This window comes from Oncorhynchus clarkii, chromosome 9 (genome assembly GCF_045791955.1).
Source record: "Oncorhynchus clarkii lewisi isolate Uvic-CL-2024 chromosome 9, UVic_Ocla_1.0, whole genome shotgun sequence".
NCBI lineage: Eukaryota > Metazoa > Chordata > Actinopteri > Salmoniformes > Salmonidae > Oncorhynchus > Oncorhynchus clarkii.
The window spans coordinates 15,325,002-15,347,744 of NC_092155.1; the positions used below are offsets into that span (position 1 = coordinate 15,325,002).

Genomic DNA, 22,743 nt, shown 5'->3' on the forward strand with positions numbered 1-22,743 from the left:
CAGACCATAAGTCAGAGCAGCATCAGACCATAAGCCATAGCAGCATCAGACCATAAGTCATAGCAGCATCAGACCATAAACCATAGCAGCATCAGACCATAAGCCATAGCAGCATCATCGCCCTTTTCCACAACAATATTTCTGAACAGGCAGCTTGTGCTCTTCATATCTCTTTCTGTCTCTGTCTCTCTCTCTCGCTCTCTCTCCCACTCATTTGCAAAAATAGACCCCTTGGCTTGCTGCTTATGCTGAAGATGGTGTGATATGTGGGTGGCAAAGGGTTTTAGGGTTACACGTGTTTTGTAGGCTCAATAGAAATACATGTAAATTACCGACCTATGCAATCTACTGTTCCTGCTCTGTCTGTCTGTCTGTCTGTCTGTCTGTCTGTCTGTCTGTCTCTGTGTCTGTCTGTCTGGTAACTGAATCCATGCTCTGTCCTTGGCACATGAGTGAGTGAGTGCCCACCCCCCCCCCACTCTCTCACCCTCTTGTCTCTGAGGTATTTAGCCTGTGAATCCAGGGACCCATAGATCTAAATTACAATTTGGCCTAATTTAATGGAAGCAGGATTGCACAGACAGCCTACTCTGTGCAATGGCTACGTCTGAAACGGCACCCTATTTGCTATATGTAGGGAATAGGGTGCTATGTCATTCACAGGAGGAAGTTCATAAACTAGACTGTAACTAGGTAAGACAGATAATCCAGTACCCGTAAACCTGTATTGTACTGTAAGTGTTTGGTTATGAGGGGACCACCTACTCCTGCTTGTAAACCAGGTTATTACACGTTTAATGTTGACTGTATGAAGGATGTATTCACCTCCGGCTTATAAAGTATGTCTGAAATCCACTGCTGTGATCCACTGTATCTGGGTCAGAGGAGGCTGGTGGAAGGAGCTATAGGAGGACGGGCTCATGGTAATGGCTGGAGTGGAATAAACCACATGTTTGACTCCGTTCCATTGATTCCATTCCAGCCATTAGAATGAGCCCTTTCTATAGCTCCCCACCAGCCTCCAGTGATCTGGGTGTTAGTTAATTTACATTTATAACCCCAAAAATGATCACAATGTATGTTAATCTTTATGCTTCATTGGGGCCACAGTAATCAAATAAAGCTATATTGTATTTTGACAATGTTTATTTTTTAAATGAATTTTATATTTACGTATATTTTTAAATATACTTTATGGGTTAAACTGGAACATGGATGTTGATTATTGGGCGATTTGAATTGCAAATGTATATCTGATTTAAAGAAGTATTTATTCAAATGCTTATGACCACTCTTATGTTCCAAGTGCAGAAGTGTTAGTCATCAACATGGAAAGACTGCTTCTCTACATCTCTCTCCTCATTTCTTCAGGAGAGCAGGAGATGATGGAGTGAGCGAGGGAGGGAGAGAAAGACACAAAGGTGAGGAGTAGGAGGAGGAGAATAGAAAGAAAAATGAGGGCACCACTCACGACTATGAAACAGTGAGGACAGAATGGCATTCTGTGTTAAATATGTGAGTGGCAGCTCTCTCACTCTCACTCTCTCTCACACACACATACGTACGCACGCACGCACGCACGCACACACACACAAAAGGGCCTGGGGTGGGTGAGAGTCCCATAAGGAGGTTAGTTACTTAGCACCCTACTCCCTCCCTCTTCCTCTTCCTTTAGGCTAGTCTCCATGGCAACCATCTGATTCATGCAGACTGAAAGACAGACTTTTTCATAGCTGGATTGAAGCTTGCCAGATCAGAGCCGCCTACAGGGCGAGTATTGTGAATAAAACAACATGCACATCTGCTATTTTATCAGCTCATAAAACATGTTATTTACAATTAGTTAATAAATCTTATTTTAGCTAACCTTCGTAGTTAGGAGTGCTACCAAAACATTTAAGGTTAGGTTTAAAATCAGCTATTCGGACTTTGTGGCTGTGACAGTTAGTGACCACTCTGCAGAGCTGCCTCCACTTCATGAGTCATCTCAGTAAATGTCAACCTAAGTGTGTGTGTGTGTGTGCCTGAGTGCGTGTGTTTGCGCTCTGCACTGTGTATGTGTGTGATCCTTCTCTTAAAGAAGACTTAAAGAATGTTCTCCCTTTCTCTTGCTCCAGAATGCATAATTAAGGAGAGGTGCCAAGGCTTTGGGATGTCTTGACATGAGAGGCCTTGGATTGAAGCAGCTCAAACAGGCTCCAAGATGCCCCAAACAGTTTAAGAACGCAATTAATACATGCATGGAGACATTCGTTGCAACTTGTGTGCCTTTACAGATGTGGGATCAGTTTGCTACAATAGTTTTTATTTTATTTAACTAGGCAAGTCAGTTAAGAACATTCTTATTTTCAACGACGGCCTAGGAACAGTTGGTTAACTGCCTGTTCAGATTTGTACCATGTCAGCTCGGGGGTTTAATAACCTTCCGGTTATTAGTCCAATGCTCTAACCACTAGGCTACCCTGCCAACCCAGTGTGTTGTTTAGTTTTGAAATGTTCGTCGAAAGCGAGATCAGGGTCCAGAATAACGCCAAGGTCCTTCACAGTTATTTTTTTGACAACTGTACCACCATTGAGATGAATTGTCAGATCAAACAGCAGATCTCTTTGTTTTTTGTGACCTAGACCTGTTTTGTCTGAGTTTAAAAGTAAAACATTTGCAGCAATCCACTTCCTTATGTCTGAAAAACAGTCTTCCAGGGTAGGCAATTTTGGGGATTCACCATGTTTCATTGAAATGTACAGCTGTGTGTCTTCTGCACAGTAGTGAAAATTGACATTGTGTTTCTGAATGACATCACCAAGAGGTAGCATATAGAGCCCCACAGTGGCAATAAATGTCACCTTGTTCTATAGAGATTTACCTGGTTATCAAAACGTCACGCCAGGGTAACCCTACACGAAACACAGCCCTTATTTTAAGTGTTTCTAAAAACCCCTTATAGGAAAGATTAACTGTGGAAAATGGTTGCAACCATTTCCCTGTTTGACCGCTAGGTTTTATGCAGATGTTGACATGGACAGACAGACAGCGATATCCATCAGTCTGGGTCCTGAGGTAGGGTGTGTGGGGCTGGCAGGGGTGCTGGAGTTTACCTACACTGGGGCCTTAGCAGCTCTGAACAGACACACACGGGCCCATATACAGACTGCAGCTACAACACTAGGGGCCCCCAGAGTTCTACAACTCTGCAGTGAGGAGAAGATGAAGGAGGGAGTAGAGAAGAGGGCAGGAGAGAAGATCTCTGCTGAAGAACAGATGAAGGCCATTCTTCAGTCCATCAGAGAGCTGTGGGCAGAGAGAGTGGGCTGTGATGTGGAGCTGGAGGTTGGTGGGACAAATCAAATCAAATGTTATTTGTCACGTGCCGAATAAAACAAGTGTAGACCTTACCGTGAAATACTTACTTACAAGCCCTTAACCAACAATGTAGTTAAAAATAGGAATTAAAAAAATATTTACAAAATTAACGATACTAAAAAAAGTAACACAAAATAACAATAACGAGGCTATATACAGGGAGGACTGGTACCGAGTCAATCAGATGCCAACCAGTTGCCATACCATGCAGTGATGCAAGCAATGAGGATGCTCTCGATAGTGCTGCCGTAGAACTTTTGAGGATCTGGGGATCCATGCTAAATCTTTTCAGTCTCCCGAGAGGAAGTAGGTGTTGTCGTGCCCTCTTCTCGACTGTCTTGGTGTGTTTGAACCATGATAGTTTGTTTGATATGGTCATCAAGGAACTTGAAGCTCTCGAACTCGCAGTCATGGGTGAAGGAGTACAGGAGGGGACGGAGCACGCGTCCCTGAGGGGACCATGTGTTGAGGATCAGCATGGCAGTGTTGAGGATCAGCATGGCAGATGTGTTGTTTACATCGGCTGATGTGAAAAGGGCTTTATAAATACATTTGATTAGTTTATTGATAATTACAGACGCCTGGTTGAGTAATCTGAAGTACCTGAAAAAGCCAGTAGATGTCACACTATCATATAGGAATACAAATTCTACTGTAAATAGTACAATACATACAACAATAGCCATGTAAAAAGTGTGTTCATTTTTTTTTCACCTTTATTTAACCAGGTATGCGGGTTGAGAACAAGTTCTCATTTACAACTGCGACCTGGCCAAGATAAAGCAAGATAAAGTATAAGGAACCCACACTCAAAAGGAGAGCATTACAGCTGAGAAGCAGGAAAGAAAGAAAACACACATAGAACACTATAAACATACAGAACCAGGAGACGTCTGGAAAACAACTAGATAAAGATTGAAGGGGAACTGCAACAGCTGATTTGGCCATGTTTTTTGGCTTGCACCTCAAGAAATGCTGGCGGCCATGACAGGAACCAAACTTGAGTTGGCTTGGGGGTGTAGTTTGATGTGGGTGTAACTTGTTGGGGAAGTATCGGGCCAATGGGGACATCATAAATACAGGACACACTTATACGAAAAAATAAAAATAATAGCAAAAAAAAATAGTCTAAGTAGAAAAAGCTATAAAAAAATACAAAAAAATTGAGTGACTGAGTTTATTCTAACTTTGGCAACAACACTTGTCCTACTTATTTCACAACAAGATGGATCCTGTGATGTAATTGCTGAACACATCACATGTGACGTAGTAGAAACCCTGATGATACCTGTAATAGAGGAGGAGGACATGTTGACAGAAAACACAATGAAATAGTTTCACATAGCAACTACACACACACTAACTGTTTGATTGTTGAAAGCAAAGCCAATGTTTGACAAAACGCCTTTGAAAACTACGGCCCGGTCGACAGAGTAATATATACAGTATTTATACTTCCAGAACATGAGGATAAACCATTTAAAAGATATGCAAACTTACCTTGGTAATAAATCTGAAGAGCGACCACAGTTACAGATGATTACCTGCAGGAAGGCCCTAAACTTCCACCTCACACAGAGTGAGAATCTTGTTCTGTCCAGGGATCACCACAACAACATAGCGACCCTCCATCTCATTACACTGGAAGGTGTTGGTCTCTCCTGCTGGGATGTGGGAGATGACAACACATCTGAAAGTGAGAGAGAGAGAGAGAGAGAGAGAGAGAGAGAGAGAGAGTGAGAGTGGGGGGGGAGAGAAAAAGATAATGAGAGTGAATGAGGACACTCTACAATTTACCATAGAGAAAACCATCAGTTTGTTCATTATACTGTTTAGCCACAGAATATCTACAGAAGCATGGATGAAGACCAATGGATCCAAATGTCTTCAAGACATGACATAGGAGACTGAAAAGAGTTTGTATGGGTCCCCAGATCCTCAAGAAGTTCTACAGCTGACCGGTTCATCACCGCCTGGAATGCCAACTGCTCGGCATCTGACTGTAAGGCGCTACAAAGGGTATACACCCTAGTCAACTACATTTAAACTCAGTGTTTCACAATTCCTGATATTTAATAGTAGTACAAATTCCCTGTCTTAGGTCAGTTAAGATCACCACTTTATTTTATGTGAAATGTCAGGGTAGTTGTAGAGAGAAGGATTTATTTCAACTTTTATTTCAACTTTTATTTCTTTCATCACATTCCCAGCGAGTCAGACGTTTACATACACTCAATTCATATTTGGTTGCATTGCCTTTAAACTGTTTAACTTGGGTCAAACGTTTTGGGTAGCCTTCCACAAGTTTCCCAAAATAAGTTAAGTTATGACAGAGCTGGTGTAACTGAGCCAGGTTTGTAAGCCTACTTGCTCGCACACACTTTTTCAGTTCTGCCCATACATTTTCTATAGGATTGAGGTCAGGGCTTTATGATGGCCAGTCCAATACCTTGACTTTGTTGTCCTTAAGCCATTTTGACACAACTTTGTAAGTATGCTTGTCCATTTGGAAGACCCATTTGCGACCAAGCTTCAACTTCCTGACTGATGTCTTGAGATGTTGCTTCAATATATCCACATAATTTCCCATCCTCATGATGCCATCTATTTTGTGAAGTGCACCAGTCCCTCCTGCAGCAAAGCACACCTGCAACATGATGCTGCCACTCCTGTAACAATGGTCATTATGGCCAAACAGTTATATTTTTCTTTCATCAAACCAGAGGACATTTCTCCAGAAACTACGATCTTTGTCCCCATATGCAGTTGCAAACCTTAGTCTGGCTTTTTTATTGGGCAGTGGCTTTTTTGGAGCAGTGGCTTCTTCCTTGATGAGTGGCCTTTCAGGTTATGTCGATATTGGACTCGTTTTACTGTAGATATAGATACTTTTGTACATGTTCCCGCCAGCATCTTCACAAGGTCCTTTGCTGTTGTTCTAGGATTGATTTAGACTTTTCGCACCAAAGCATGTTAGTCTCTAGGAGACAGAACGCGTCTCCTTCCTGAGCGGTATGACAGCTGCATGGTCCCATGGTGTTTATGCTTGCATACTATTGTTTGTACAGATGAACATGGTACCTTCAGGCATTTGGAAATTGCTCCCAAGGATGAACCAGACTTGTGGAGGTCTACTTTTTCTTCTGATGTCTTGGCTGATTTCAATTGATATTCCGATGATGTCAAGCAAAGAGGCACTGAGTTTGAAGGTAGGCCTTGAAATACATCCACAGGTGCACCTCAAATTGACTCAAATGATGTCAATTAGCCTATCAGAAGCTTTTAAAGCCATGACATCATTTTCTGGAATTTTCCAAGCTGATTAAAGGCACAGTCTTTAGTGTATGTAAACTTCTGACCCACTGGAATTATGATATAAGTGATATAATTGTCTGTCAACAATTGTTGGAAAAATGACTTGTGTCATGCACAAAGTAGATGTCCTAACCGACTTGCCAAAACTATAGCTTGTTTTAACTAGAAATTTATGGAGTGGTTGAAAAACAAGATTCAATGACTCCAACATAAGTGTATGTAAACTTCCGACTTCAACTGTATATACTAGGTGGTGTCAGTAAAAATTGTCAAAGACTCCAGTCACCCAAGTCATAGACTCTGTTCTCTGCTACCGCACGACAAGCGATACCGGAGCACCAAGTCTAGGACCAAAACTCTCCTTAACAGCTTTTACCCTCAAGTCACAAGACCCTCGAGTCATAAGACCCTCGAGTCATAAGACCCTCAAGTCATAAGACCCTCGAGTCACAAGACCCTCGAGTCACAAGACCCTCAAGTCACAAGACCCTCAAGTCATAAGACCCTCGAGTCACAAGACCCTCGAGTCACAAGACCCTCGAGTCATAAGACCCTCGAGTCATAAGACCCTCGAGTCATAAGACCCTCGAGTCATAAGACCCTCGAGTCATAAGACCCTCGAGTCATAAGACCCTCGAGTCATAAGACCCTCGAGTCATAAGACCCTCGAGTCATAAGACCCTCGAGTCATAAGACCCTCGAGTCATAAGACCCTCGAGTCATAAGACCCTCGAGTCATAAGACCCTCGAGTCATAAGACCCTCGAGTCATAAGACCCTCGAGTCATAAGACCCTCGAGTCATAAGACCCTCGAGTCATAAGACCCTCGAGTCATAAGACCCTCGAGTCATAAGACCCTCAAGTCATAAGACTGCTGAACTGGCCACCAGATAAATACTTTGACACCCACTCCATTTCTTTGTTTTACACTGCTGCAACTCACTGTTTATAATCGATGCATAGTCACTTCACTCCTACCTAGATGTACAAATGACCTCACCTAACCTGTACCCCCACAGATTGACACCGTACCATTACCCCTCTTTATTGTTATTCTATTGTGTTACGTTTTATTATTTTTTACTTTGCTTTGTTTGGTAAATAATTTCTTAACTCTTTCTTGAACTGCACGGTTGGTTAAGGGCTAGTAAGTAAGCATTTGATTTGATTTGATAAAAATCTACAAATGTCTATGCATCACCTGGGGTTGTTGATGCCGTTGTTCTCCAGTGAGTTACCGATGCGGATCTCAGCACCATCATCTCCTCTGTTGGTGATGGTGACAGCTGTCACTCTGTACAGATCCAACAGGTCCACTCTCCACCAGGGGTTGGTCTCCTGTTCAGTGTGTGTGCAGGCTCTTTTGTGATAGTTTGATTCTCTGTTGCCATAAATGGCATTGTTAGCCTGGCCATCCCCATACAGTGATGACTGGGTGGCCACTCCTTTCACACCGACATTTACTACAGGGATAAAGAGAAGGATGTTTTAATACAGATACGACCAGTTATTGTCAATAATCTTACAGTGTAGGCATTTTACATATTTAAAATATGGGTGGATAGTAGTTGTGGGAGGAGTATTGAAGGGGAGAGGGGTGGATGGGTCTTAAATAGAGATTATGTCACACCCTGATCTGTTTCATCTGTCTTTGTGATTGTCTCCACCCCCCTCCAGGTGTTGCCCATCTTTCCCATTATCCCCTGTGTATTTATGCCTGTGTTCTGTGTTGTCTGTTGCCAGTTCGTTTGGTCTTACCTGAAATGTGATAGGTCAGGAGTTCACAGTGATTACTACAAACACACCAGTTCTACTTCCTGAACATTGATGTTATACCATATAAAAGTAATGTAACTTGACTTGAGGATGAATGTGAAGAGTGATGACAGTTACAGATTCTCTGTTGCCATCAATGGCATTGTTAGCCTGGCCATCCCCATACAGTGATGACTGGGTGGCCACTCCGTTCACCGGAACATTTACAACAGGCTCTTGGAGATAATAATTTTAAAGTGCATGAATATGACATGTTTATATGATGGGGGATAATAGTGTTGGGAGATTGAGTGGCGTGGTGAGAATATGGGCGGATAGTTGTGGTGGAAGGAGGAGTAGAGGTGATAAAGGTGCATATTTTAGAAGAAGGGAGAGAATATGGGTGGATAGTAGTGGTGGGAGGAGAACAGGATGTGAGAGGGGTGGTTAAGTCTGAAATAGAAATCAGGACTTCAGTTATTATTTACATCTATACCCAGTATGCAAAACTGGTTGAAAATATGTTTACCTTGAATCTGTCTCTTTCAGCTCCTGCACTTCAGCTTTCAGCTCTTTCTTTGTGGCATTGAGCATGGCCCCCAAAGTTTGTTGTCCATCCAGCTGTTGGTGCTCTAGAGAGCTCAGTTTAGCTTCCAAGCCGCTGAGTCCGTCCACGTATACTTCCACCTCACACAGAGTGAGATATTCCGACCTGCCGGGGATGACAACCATGACGTAACGACCCTCCATCTCATTACACTGGAAGGAGTGGACCTCTCCCGCTGGGATGTGGGAGATGACAACACATCTGAGCTAGAGATATGTTGAGAGAGAGAGAGCAAGAGATAATGAAATAATGAGAGCGAATGTGGATGCTGTACAATCTACCATGTAGAATCTGACTCTTAAATATGTAGCCACCATTGGAGGCATTTCAGAGGAGGAAGGGGAGGACCATCCTCCTCGGTAAATTTAATAAAAATACAAATATCCTTTTTACGTAAAACTCTACTAAATATATTTACTTTACTAAATAATTGATTAAAACACACTGTTTTGCAATGAAGTTCTACAGTAGCCTCATCATCACCATGGTGTAGCCAGAGGACAGCTAGTTTCTGTCCTCCTTTGGGAACATTGACTTCAATACAAAACCTAGCAGGCTCATGGTTCTCACTTCCTTCCATAGAATTACATAGTAATTATGACGACTTCCAGAGGACATCCTCCACCTATCAGAGCTCTTGCAGCATGAACAGACATGTTGTCCACCCAATCAAACTGATCAGTGAATTAATCTTGTACTGAAAGCAGCGGATTTACTAACGTGTTAGTTCTAGTAGCTATGTTGACTATTTAAACATTATTATATATTTTTTTATTGAACTTTTATTTAACTATGCAAGTCAGTTAAGAACAAATTTGTATTTACGTTGATGGCCTACCCCCGCCTAACCCAGGCCAATTGTGCGCCGACCTATGGGAGTCCCAATCACGGCCGGATGTGATGCAGTCTGGATTCGAACCAGGTACTACAGTGACGCCTCTTGCACTGCCTCAGACTTTGTTGGAAAATAAATCTTAAACCGCAGCAAACGTAACAAATTGAGGATAAACATGCCTAAATTTGTCTAATAAAAACTCTAGTTTGCAACTGTTGGACTAATGATTACACCCTAGATCAGCTAGATGCAGGCACGATTGTGGTATTGAATGTGTCACTGTCTGTCACCTTGATTACATACATTTCTCTCTTGACCTGTGCACCTACATTGTAAACGTTAATTCATAGGCTAGGTTGTAGCAACCCCATGATGGGTATAGGGGAAAATGAAGTATCATGTAGTAGCCGAAACCTATTGATGTTACATTGAGCTGGGTGAATGAAATATGAATGAGTCATCCAATATGGTGTAATATAAATAAGGCCATACTCATAACAAAATATATATCGTTCTCCCTTAAATGTCAACGACCACCACTGGTAGCCACATGATAGCTACAGAAGCACGGATGAAGACCAATGTATCCAATTCCTTCAAGACAGGACATAAAAATGTACAGATGTCTATGTATCACCTGGGGTTGTTGATGCCGTTGTTCTCCAGTGAGTTACCGATGCGGATCTCAGCACCATCAAGTCTCTCAGGAACATCATCTCCTCTGTTGGTGATGCTGACAGCTGTCACTCTGTACAGATCCAGCAGGTCCACTCTCCACCAGGGGTTGGTCTCCTGTTCAGTGTGTGTGCAGGATATTTTGTGATAGTTTGATTCTCTGTTGCCATCAATGGCATTGTTAGCCTGGCCATCCTCATACAGTGATTACTGGCTGGCCACTCCTTTCAATGCCACGTTTCCTGCAGGGACATAGAAAATGTTTTAATACAGAAATTAAAAGTTACTGTTAATCATCTGACAGTGTATGAATTTGAAATGTTTACAAGATGGGGGACTAGTAGTAATGGAAGGAGGGGTGGAGGGAAGAGAGGTGTTTGGGTCTGAAAAAGAGGTCAAGAGTTCACCGTTATTATTTACATGTGTCATCGAGCCTGGCCCCCCACACTCGCTGTCCATCCAGCTGTTGGTGCTCTAGAGAGTTCAGTTTAGCTTCCAAGCCGCTGAGTCCGTCCACATGTACTTCCACCTCACACAGATGGAGATACTCCTTCCTGCCAGGGATGACCACAACAACATAGCGACCCTTCATCTCATTACACTGGAAGGTGTGGGTCTCCCCTGTTGGTATTTGGGAGATGACATCACATCTGAAAGAGAAAGAGAGAGAGGTATAGAGAAAAGTAGTTAATGATGGTGAATGAGTATGCTCTAGAATGTATCAGAGAATACCATCAGTCTGTTAAATATATAGCCACAGAATAGCTACAGAAGCATGGATGAATACCAATGTATCCAAATATCTTCAAGACGGGACATAAACATTTACAGATGTCAATATGTGACCTGGGGTTGTTGATGCCGTTGTTCTCCAGTGAGTTTCCGATGCGAATCTCAGCACCATCAAGTCTCTCAGCACAGCAGTGCATAGTGCTGATATTGATAGCTTTCACTCTGTACACACCCAGAAGGTCCACTCTCCACCAGGGGTTGGTGTCATCCTGAGTGTGGCAGCAGGATTGTTTGTTATATTCAGGTTCTCTGGTCCCATCAATGGCATTTGAAGCTACACCGATTCCATATAGAGATGACTGAGAGGCCACACCTTTCAACGCCACATTTACTGCAGGGATTAAGAAAATAATGTTTTAATACAGAAATGACAAGTTGTTGTTAGTAATCTTACAGTGTATGAATTTGAAATGTTTAGAAGATGGGGAGAAAGTAGTGGTGGGAGGAGGAGTGGAGGGGTGGATGTTGGAGAAGAGGGGAGAGAAGATGGGGGATAGAAGTGGTGGGAGGAGGGGTGGATGTTGGAGAAGAGATGGGGAATAGAAGTGGTGGGAGGAGAGAGGTGGATGTCGGAGAAGAGATGGGGGATAGAAGTGGTGGGAGGTGGATGTCGGAGAAGAGATGGGGGATAGAAGTAGTGGGAGGAGAGAGGTTGATGGAGGAGAAGAGATGAGGGATAGAAGTGGTGGGAGGAGAGAGGTGGATGTCGGAGAAGAGATGGGGGATAGTGGTGGGAGGAGAGAGGTGGATGTCGGAGAAGAGATGGGGGATAGAAGTGGTAGGAGGAGAGAGGTGGATGTCAGAGAAGAGATGGGGGATAGAAGTAGTGGGAGGAGAGAGGTGGATGGAGGAGAAGAGATGGGGGATAGAAGTGGTGGGAGGTGAATGTCGGAGAAGAGATGGGGGATAGAAGTGGTGGGAGGAGAGAGGTGGATGTCGGAGAAGAGATGGGGGATAGAAGTGGTAGGAGGAGAGAGGTGGATGTCGGAGAAGAGATGGGGATAGAAGTAGTGGGATGAGGAGTTGAGGGGAGAAGTGTGGTTTTGTATAAGAGGGGAGAGAGTATGGGCGGGTAGTATTATAGGCTCGGCCCTAATTTATGTGTATTCTGTCACCTGGAGCTGCATGGAATGTTATCTTGGAACACTTGAAAGCACAAAGGACAATGCCCAAAGACTAGTCAGCCCTTCCACCTCTGAGGGGCCAAAATGTATCTCTGTTACAGTACCCAGACACTATTGTGATAGAATAGTACTATAGTATCCATGTTTGGTATGTATCATGTAATAGATCTTTAGATGGTTCTTAATATGTCTGTGAAGCAATCTTTTTTTTAAAGTACATTTTATGTGGGAAAAAAAATGAAAGGACTTTCTAATTTATCTGCATAAACCCATTTGGACTTGGCACTATACGCTTCTATCTGTAATCCAGTCACAAGCCTGAACAAATAGACGGACCAATCAGAACATGTCTTTACCATCTCCCTGGTCTAGCTAGTTAAGCCAGTGATAATGTCACCCAAGCAACAACAAGAAACAGCACTGTAAGAAATCTTAAAGTAAATTATGTTGTCACAGTTTTTCAGTTATGACAATAAGTTGTCTGATTATCACAATACATTTCTTAATGTAGTTGATGATGTGTTCTTACTATCTTGGTAAAATAGCTACAGTCTTCTTAGAAACTGAACTTGTCTAATTCAGAAGTGTTAGATAGAACCTTATGGCTGAACCCAGATTGACACTTCAGAGCACTCCCCTAATAAAACTGATTTACAAATGTCTCAGGATGTTGATGCTCTGTACTTTAGGTACCTTTAAAGTGAGTACCTTAATGAAAATAATTTACTTCAAAACAGTTCTGAAATCTGGGGTGTGAAAACCCAAGGTCACAGAATCGTTGTCTATTTATTGTGGCTACCAGACAGCGCTTTTCATTATTTTGTCTACAACACATTTGAATTCTATTATAATTAATTTGACAACCAATTCCAAATGCATCACAAGTAAATGATCTGCAAGGCAAACGCAGCGTTCCATTGGAAATGAGTGTACTTCTGGTGTACCACAATGAAAATCACTGTCGGTGTGATCGAGGTGGGAACCAATGAGTGACAAAATGTTACCAAGCCTGTCCAGATCATTTCAAGTCATCAGTCTCACGTCAATGTTGAGTCCAGAGCCTTGAGGCTCGAGTCCACACCTCTGGTATTTATAATATCATACATGATAAATATTACTGTCCGCTACAGTATTGGAAGGAGGAGGAATGGAAGGAAGAGTGGTAGAAGTTGGGGAAGAGGGGAGAGAAGATGGGGGGATAGTGGTAGTGGGAGGAGGAGCAGAGAGGGGTGGATTGATGAAAAAGAGGTCAAGTGTTCACACTTATTATTTACATCTCTACCCAGTGAGCAAGACTGGTTGAAAATATGTCTTACCTCTGTTGTCTCTCTTCAGCTCCTGTACTTCAGCTTCCAGCTCTGTCTTCGTGGCATTGAGCCTGGCCACCAACACTCTTTGTCCATCCAGCTGCTGCTGCTCAAGAGTTCAGGTTCTCTTCCAAGCCTCTCAGTCTACCCACTTCAACTTTCTGGGCCTCCAGGTCTTCCTCTGTAGCATTGAGCTTGGCCTCCAGAGCTGCTACCTTATTAGATGTACCTTCATTCTCTTGCCTCAGTGTGTCTACTCTTGCTACCTGCAACTTCAGTTTTGCGTTTGTTGCACTGAGGTCCTCCTCCAGGGTTACAATCTGCCCAGCTGCTTTTCCATACAGTCCACTCGATCTTTCAGGAGATTAAATGGATTTACCGGCTCACCACAGACAGTGTATGGTAAGGCCATGGACAGGCAGGCCAGTAGGAGGAGAGTAGTCATCGTTCCCATTGTCAAGGGATGTTCAAAGGTAAGGTCTCTACACTGACTGGCTCGGTGCAGTCTTGGTGCTCCTTTGTAGTTAGTCGTCAAGTGACTGAGTGTCAAGACGGTGATGATTAACCTGTTTTTCCCAAGGGGAGGATCATTTTTGTCTTGTGATGGCAAAGCAGTAAACTAGAAACAACTCACTTGTGCAGCTTAGACGGAACATTGCGCTCACTGTTCAAGATAGAGAGCTGGAGAAATTCTGGGAATGTCTACACAAGGAAATGTTCTGACATTTTTATATGCTACTAAGCCGTGTCGTGATCATTTCCTCGTTTGAAGACTGCTCAAGCAACATAACAGAAAAGGGGGGAGGACAAGGAACACATTTGGGTGGAGTTCAGTCAACCTCATCATGTCAAGAAACCATCAATTGTTTTTTTAAGACAGAGTGGAAAGCACCATCACGTGACAAATGAGAAGGTAACCAAGAACAAGGAAGACATTTTTAACATGCTGTGCCAGGCCCAGTGATGGTTCACACACACTGTGGTAGCATTGCCACTGGATCTAATGTTCAAGAGAACATAATAATCAATGAAATAAACATTTTATTAAAACAATATAGCCATTAAGAGATTCTAAAGTACAGTTTACAAAAATATGTCAGAAGAGCTTGAAAATCAAGTAAAAACTATCAATCTTCTCCAATAACAGTTCAAGTAATGTCATTTAACCCACATGCTTATAATATGAGAGAAAATATTAAGGGAGATAATAAATGTTCTCTAAAACATTGACAACACTATTGATAGGCAGTGAATAACGTGCCCACTGGTCAAATCAACATTGTTTCATAGTACCCACAAAACACCAGTCTCAACGTCAACAGTGAAGATGAGACTCCGGGATGCTGGCCTTCTAGGCAGTTGCAAAAAAAAAAAAAACATCTCAGACTGGCCAATAAAATGCAAAGATTAAGATGAGCAAAAGAACAGACACTGGACAGAGATACTCTGCCTAGAAGGCCAGCATCCCAGAGGTGCCTCTTCACTGTTGATGTTGAGACAGGTGGTTTGCAGGTACTATTTAATGAAGTTGCCAGTTGAGGACTTGAGGCGTCTATTTCTCAAACTAGACACTAATGTACTTATCCTCTTGCTCAGTTGTGCACCGGGGCCTCCCACTCCTCTTTCGATTAAGGTTAGAGCCAATTTGCGCTGTTCTGTGAAGGGAGTAGTACACAGCGTTGTACGAGATCCTCAGTTTCTTGGCAATTTCTCGCCTGGAATAGAATGACGAGTGTCAGAAGAAATGTCTTTGTTTCTGGCCATTTTGAGCCTGTAATCAAACCCGCTGATGCTCCAGATACTCAACTAGTCTAAAGAAGGCCAGTTTTATTGCGTCTTTAATCAGAACAGTTTAGCACAGTTGAAGGATTACGCAAATGGAAAACCGCTGGCCTCCTGTGAACCTAACATTACACCAGATCGTTACCATCATTATCTCTTTCACACATCGCCACAATATGCCAGTTACTGCTGGTATATTGTCATTTTTAACTTAATTACTGACTAAAACAGTAAGAGACTTAATTCCTTCCAGCACTCAATGAAAAGCACCAAATAAACCAATTTTCGCCGAGACTTATTTTGTTTGTGTCAAATATTAACCACATTATGCATTTGGGAATGCTGTATTCACTTCCAAATCATACACTAAACAGTCTTGCAAAATGTGTGCACTTCTGTCCTTTAAGGTTAACATTCAACAATTTTTTCAACAAATGCATGTAGAATATTTTTGCCAACAAAATAACCAAGGCTCATTAAGAAAAGGATTTGTGCATGACTTCTGTCATTTCAAGTTTAGCAATTCTAAGTGCAACGATTAAACACGTTTATAACAATGTAATAAAATAGACATTGGAACCTACAAAATATGTGGCCCGTAATAAAAACAAAGTTAACAAATAATCCAGCAAAATGTGCATGACTGCAACAAAATGAATTTTAAGACTGTTTTAAACACTGAATTATTACATTCTACACATGCGCATTGCAAATAATGTACAAATAAATCAGAAGTAGTGAAAAATGACCAATGTTGCTTGCACAATCTTTTTGCCATTTTGGTAAAAAAAAAATTTTTTAAATACAAGTGCTACATTTTAAGGAGGCTATAACCATTAATAACGTATTTATTATATTTAATGAACATGTGTTCAACAACACCTCTCTGTGTCTGCTCCACCAACACACAAATGTAGGAGACTTTCAACCTATGAGACAATCTTAGTCTCAGTCCATTGAGCAAACTAAATTAAATAGTTATTTTGAAAAATTGTATGACTTCTAATTTTCAACTTCCAAAGTTAAACACAAAAAAAATATGAATTACAAATTCCAGGCTTCAGTCTTCTTCAAGCTTAGTCACTCCAGAAGCTTGTTTTTTAGGATTCGTGCCTTGGACGACAACCTCTGCCCATCCAGATTTAGAAGAATATTCTGCAGGATTTCAAAAGTGCATTTGAGCTCTGGTGGGTAGCTTAGGTTCAAACCGTATATCACTCCAAATAACAGAGCACACGCCATCAATGTTCCCCAAACCACACTGAGGACCTCCAAACCTTCAATCAGGACACCGATGTCCTCTGGGTCATCTCCAGGCTCCGCTCCCTCCTTCTGTATGACATACGCTCCCATCACAGTTTGCTCCATGGAAGCGTTGGACTCGAGGTCTGTGGAGTAAAATATGACTAAACACATTTTCTGAGTCTAGACAAAGTATGGCAAGAGACTGGAGGCAAGACAAAGTTAAATATGCTGATTGCTGATTTACCATTTTATGATGAAAAGTACAAATTAAGTCATACAGTTGGAGATGTACAGAAGTAGTACAGAAGTAATACAGATGCATACATGACAAAAATAGTACAAATTGAAATCTAAGGTTGGACATCCCAGTGAGAACTGAAAGCATTCATTGGAGAACTAGGGAAGGAAGTAACATCTAGTGTATGTAACTCACCATATATTCCTTCACAAGTTTCTCATGGTCTTCGTTTAGGTAGATGCACAAGGACTTGAGGACGCATGCTCGTCTTGTATGTATTGTGTCATCCTGAGGAAAAAAGGGAACCCATTCTGATAATACTCAGCATTTTGAAAAAATAACTCTGCAGTCTTGATAACAAACTGCAAGTTTTGAAAAGTTTTGAGCATGGTTATTGTGTGGTAGACAACACTTAGGTCTCAGGAGCCCAAAAGACAAGTACTCAACATCTATATAAGATCAACCAAATCAGACATGAAATGAAGCAACCACACACACAGGGTGGATTTCATTCTGACCAAAGAGTTCACCATGTGATCTGACCAATTACTTCCTCATCCCTGGCTGAAGCTGATGTAATCCATATAATCACAATGAAGTGTTTTAATTAAGTGAAAACCTACATATTCTTGGCACTTTCGCCCATCATATGTCTAGAGAATTATGCTCATGCAATTGTCATGACAGGGGCATAACAAATATTTTATAAGCATAGGTCTACCCATTTTAATACAAACCTTGGACATGGCCACCATGAGATGTCTAATTTTTCTTCCAGACACCGAACCTTTGCATCGAAAGATCTCCACCATGTGTGGAGAGTACCCGGTTGAGCTCAACAAATAATGTAGATAGCAGAGGTGCAGTAGATATGCGCATGAACTCATTCATCTGAAAACATACAAATTAAAAAGCACTTGTCACTCACCCTATCAGAACATCACAACAGTATACACAGGAAGACACGAAGGATGAACAATTAATTACTAGCCTTTTGATCACTATATTATATCAACATCAGTGAGGGGAGACAACTGGTCAACACTTCGATTTGTCACCATCTTCCTTTTCTTGTGTGTGTGCGCACACTGGTGTCATACATAAAACCTGAGCACATATAGAACACACACTTCTTTCTCAGTGAACAGAGCTGGACATCTGGTTTTGAAGTCTGCAACCAAGGGCTGTCCTTGAAAAACTTCTTGCCTTCTGTCACTATACGGTCATTGTTTCTCTTCTTAATCTCTGAAAGTAGTGCAATTCTCTCATTTTCCAGACTCTGTGGTTTCTCCTTTCGGATGCTGCGGACAGTAATTGACTTCTGCTTTTCTGGGCTTTTTCACATTCAACACTGGCAGATATTCGTCTTGGGCCTTGTTCTTTAGTGAATTTATCATCACCTCAGCACATCCCAGGCCTCTTAGGGTGAGGGGTCCTCTCAGGATCACTCACCCTGTGTCCCCATCCTGCTTTCCTCACTGGAAACTTGGCACCTGAAACACTGTAGTGCGTTTGAAACAAAAACTCACGGGATAACAAATTCCGAGCATGAATATCTGGCAACCTCAGAAGAACAGACAGGGTCAGTGAATCCATGTGTTTTTGGAACACTTCACATATGTCACATGGGGATTTTCAAGTGATGACAGTACCTTTCACATGTGGATTCAATTGAGTCAGAATAACTGATAACTAAAATAGCAGTGCTAAGTGCAACATAATGGCACCAGAGGGGATGGTCACCATTTTACAGGCTCCTGACCAATTGTGCACTTTGTGTTTTGTTTTTTTATGTGACCGAAAAGTGCTTCTGGACATAAGAACAGCAATTACTCACCTCAAACTGGATGAAGATTTTTTTTTTCTTAATGAGTCGGACGTGAAGACCATTAGGCGGGTAAACAAGGACATACGACAATCAATGCTGAAGCAGGAAACAGAGCGGGGAACGAGACATATAGAGGGAAGGTAATGACAGAAGTGATGATGGAGTCCAGGTGAATCCAATAATCACTGATGCCTGGCGCGGGGGAAAGCTGGAGCAGGCGTGACAATACGAGTATCTATTTCTTTATTAACTGCTCAACACAGAATAGCCGCATGTGCACACTGCCTCAAATATTTTGGGAGAAAATATTTATATTTTATTCAGCTTTGTTCAATTGTATTGTCACGGTTGTAATAATAAGGAAACCAAGGCGCAGCGTGATAAGCGTACATAACTATTTTAATAAAGAGAGAATCCTGAACAAACCGTGACGCTATATGACTAGTGCAAACAGGTAACTAAACCTAGAATAACAACGCACAAACTATCCAAGGAATATGGCTACCTAAATATGGTCCCCAATCAGAGACAACGATTAACAGCTGCCTCTGATTGAGAACCAATCTAGGCAACCATAGACATAAAAACACTGAACACCTAGACAAGGTAACCCCATAAACATACAAAAACCCCTAGACAATACAAAACTACACAAACCACCCTTGTCACACCCTGACCTAACCAAATAATAAAGAAACAAAGATAACTAAGGCTAGGGCGTGACATGTATACTTGATACTATAAAATAATATAAAATAATGCCACGGAATGATGAGCAAATTTTGCCTGCTAAATTAACTAGTGTATCCCACAGCCATTTGGCATAGCCATATCAGGACCTAACATAAAGACAACTCATAGTATGCTATTCTTTTCTTCTGAAATTGACTAAATTTCTGCATATCATATCAGACCTGTCTAAAATATATCATGGATTATTGTGAAGGTGTAGGCTATATTACATGGCTTTACATCACACCCTGGCCATAGAGAGGCTTTTATTCTCTATTTTGTTTAGGCCATGGTGTGACTAGGGTGGACATTCTATGTTCCTTTTTCTATGTTTTTATATTTCTTTGTTTTTGTCCGGGTATAGTTCTCAATCAGGGACAGCTGTCTATCGTTGTCTCTGATTGAGAACCATAATTAGGTAGCTCTTGCCCACATGGGTTTTGTGGGTAGTTATTTTCTGTTTAGTGTGTTTTGCACCTGACGGAGCTGTTGCAGTTGTTTCTTGTTGTGTTCAGTTTAATAAATAACATGAACATGCTGCACCTTGGTCCTCACCTTCTTCCTCCAATGGCCACTTTATTCGGCCTTTTAAAATGTCTTGTAGACTATGTGTAAGCCAGGAGATGCAAAATGTGATTATGTTCATTAACAGTCAATTACCGTGAGACCGACAGTTCTTATTTTTGACAATCATCGGCTGACAAAATGTTGTGACCGCCACAGCCCTAGTTATTACTGACTAAAGGTGTCTGACTTTAAAGTAAGCACACTGTCATGCGATGTAGAGTCTTTATGGATGTGTTTTGAATGACCAAAGGGGTCTCACTTCAGACAAAGTATTACAGGACACATAAAGTGTCAATAAATAGCATAGAACCTTCTGCTGATTTCTGAAGGTTGTCATGGTTCACAGGTTACTGTAGAGTGTGAGAGGTATTTAGATGGGCAGTTGGATCTGCCAAGCTTGTGTGTGTGTGTGTCAGAGCCAAGATGGTTTGGAGGAGTCCAACCTGAGACTACCTAGCCACCAGGTATTCCTCTTCTGTTCCCAGGCTGGAGACCAGGGCTTGATTACAAACTGCTACGATGGCGGCAACATTTTTTGGTCTGATTCTTTCAGCGGGAAGAGGGTGAATGTGTCAAAGACCTGACTGGGTCCAGCACCACATGGTATGGCTCGTTATATTGTTGTTTGTGTACTGAGGAACATGTAACTTGGTTCCAGAAGAAAGCCAGGTTGACATGTATTGTCATGGATCTTGCCCTGGAAGTAGAATTGAGCGATTGCCACTGGATGGGCCAGCTGCAAAGTCAAAATTGGCTTAATTGTAAAAAATATCCTGAAAACGAAAATGTGCTTTTAGGTCTTAATCTAAGGTTAGGTTTAAAACCGTATTTTATGACTTTGTGGCTGTGCCATTTAGTGACCACTCTGTTGAGCTGCCTCAAGTACATAAGTCATCCCAATAAATGCCAACCTACGTGTGTTTGTGTGTGTGTGCGTGCGTGCGTGTGTGTTTGCGCTCTCTGTGTGTGTGTGTATGTGTTTGCGCTCTATGCTGTGTTTCTCTGTGTGTGTGTGTGTGTGTGTGTGTGTGTGTGTGTGTGTGTGTGTGTGTGTGTGTGTGTGTGTGTGTGTGTGTGTGTGTGTGTGTGTGTGTGTGTGTGTGTGTGTGTGTGTGTGTGTGTGTGTGTGTGTGTGTGTGTGTGTGTGTGTGTGTGTGTGTGTGTGTGTGTGTGTGTGTTTGCGCTCTACGCTGTGTGTGTGTGTGATCCTTCTGACCCATAAAGAATGTGTTGTCCCTTTCTCTTGCTCCAGAATGCATAATGGAGGAGAGGTGCCAAGGCTTTGGGATGTCTTGACATGAGAGAGGCCTTGGATTGAAGCAGCTCAAACAGGCTTCAAGTCAGGCACCAAGATGCCCAGAACAGTTCCCTTTTACAGTTCATTAAGGACGCAACACTTTATTACATACAGTACCTAAAACATGCAAGGAGACATGCATGGAGACTGTCTTTGCAACATGTGTGCTGTTATCTCTGAGACAGACATAGTCTCATCTAGGGTGCAACTTATAAGCACTTAGTATTAGCCATATACAGAATCCCACAGTTTGACCAACTTTGGACAAACAACATTCCATTGATTTCAGACATTAATTATTTCATGTTCATTCATCATTTATGAAGGAAATAAGTATGGTATGTAAAAAGAGAGATGGGTCATTAATGTAACCCAAGATCAAGATAAGGTTATGGAAATTCTATCCCCAGAACCACAGCAAGAGCCATCATCAGACCAAAGCAATACGAACCACATAGATAGTGGTAATGCAATAATAATAATATATATAGTAGTATTGTAATAATATATAGTGGTAATGTTATAATATATAGTGGTATTGTAATAATATATAGTGGTAATGTCATAATATATAGTGGTTATGTCATAATATATAGTGGTAATGTCACAATATAGTGACGTTGCCATTCTGCCCTTGAGCAGTTAAACCCCCCAACAAAAAACCTGCTCCTCGGGAACCGATGACATGGACGTCGATTAAGGCAGCCCCCTGCACCTCTCTGATTCAGAGGGGTTGGATTAAATGTGGAAGACACATTTCAGGTAAATGCATTCAGTTGTACAACTGACTAGATATACCCTTTCCTCTCCCAGATACCCCAGCGTTTGGCTGTGGAGGAGCAACACAATCCCTCCGACGCTCTAAGCATGCCATAACCCAACTGATCCCCTAGTCACATGCACTGGGAGGTGGCATCCAATGTCTTGGAGAAAGAAGCCTTGGGATTCGAGGAGCTCGAACAGGCTCCAAGCTTAGAACATTCCCCTTTTTACGGTTCCAGGTTCTTGACCTTCTCTGCTTCAAGTGTAATACACAGTACAAACTACAGAGAAATGAATACAAACACAGAGCAATTATTTGAGAAAACAAGTCAGGAAATAATGAATGCTGATAAAATGTTATGGGCAAACAAAGAGAATATGGGAGAATGACAAGATGCAGTCAGTGTAGGTCATTGTAAGACACATCTCCATCAACTAACATAACCAGAAAGGTATTGCATGGTCAAATTGGGGACATACTGTTGCAACTCTGAATCGAAAAATGAAATGAAAATTGTTAT

At 41.9% G+C, this 22,743-nt stretch overlaps 1 protein-coding gene and 2 pseudogenes across 2 annotated transcripts in view; 1 reads left to right on the top strand and 2 right to left on the bottom strand.

The window, feature by feature from the left end:
* LOC139415962 (uncharacterized) overlaps positions 1-1,139 on the top strand; it is a 6,063-nt gene extending 4,924 nt beyond the window's left edge. For both annotated transcript variants that reach the window (XM_071164162.1, XM_071164163.1), the window contains exon 7: positions 1-1,139. This exon is cut by the window's left edge and continues 790 nt beyond it. The gene's annotated coding sequence lies outside the window, so the exon portion shown is untranslated.
* LOC139415963 (fucolectin-like) overlaps positions 1-7,923 on the bottom strand; it is a 246,422-nt pseudogene extending 238,499 nt beyond the window's left edge.
* Positions 7,924-8,023: 100 nt separating this feature from the next.
* On the bottom strand, positions 8,024-16,921 carry LOC139417465 (uncharacterized; annotated as a pseudogene).
* Positions 16,922-22,743: the final 5,822 nt, after the last annotated feature.